Raw genomic sequence first — 637 nt, 5'->3', positions numbered from 1 at the left:
CTCACTGAGAGAAGCTGAAAATCACAAAAACGGCGTCAGTTCAGTGAAAATGTCCAAATCTCAAAAAATGTAAATGCAACCCAATTCTTTTGCACGTTTTCATGTGTACTCTTGGATATGATTGTATGTACGTGCTGTTTTGGGAGAATTAAGCACCAAAAACTAAAGTTAGAAATATTTTGGTGTGTCATGCACCAAAACTGTTTTCTCACTGAGAGGAGCTGAAAATCACAAAAACGGCGTCAGTTCACTGAAATAAGCTTAAAATCTCAAAAACAGAGTCAGTTCACTGAAAGAAGCTAAAAATGACAAAAGTGTCTTATCTCACTGAGAGAAGCTGAAAATCACAAAAACGGCGTCAGTTCAGTGAAAATGTCCAAATCTCAAAAAATGTAAATGCAACCCAATTCTTTTGCACGTTTTCATGTGTACTCTTGGATATGATTGTATGTACGTGCTGTTTTGGGAGAATTAAGCACCAAAAACTAAAGTTAGAAATATTTTGGTGTGTCATGCACCAAAACTGTTTTCTCACTGAGAGGAGCTGAAAATCACAAAAACGGCGTCAGTTCACTGAAATAAGCTTAAAATCTCAAAAACAGAGTCAGTTCACTGAAAGAAGCTAAAAATTACAAAA

This window comes from Eleginops maclovinus, chromosome 16, assembly GCF_036324505.1.
Source record: "Eleginops maclovinus isolate JMC-PN-2008 ecotype Puerto Natales chromosome 16, JC_Emac_rtc_rv5, whole genome shotgun sequence".
Lineage (NCBI taxonomy): Eukaryota > Metazoa > Chordata > Actinopteri > Perciformes > Eleginopidae > Eleginops > Eleginops maclovinus.
Note: the sequence above shows the minus strand (reverse complement) of the source record.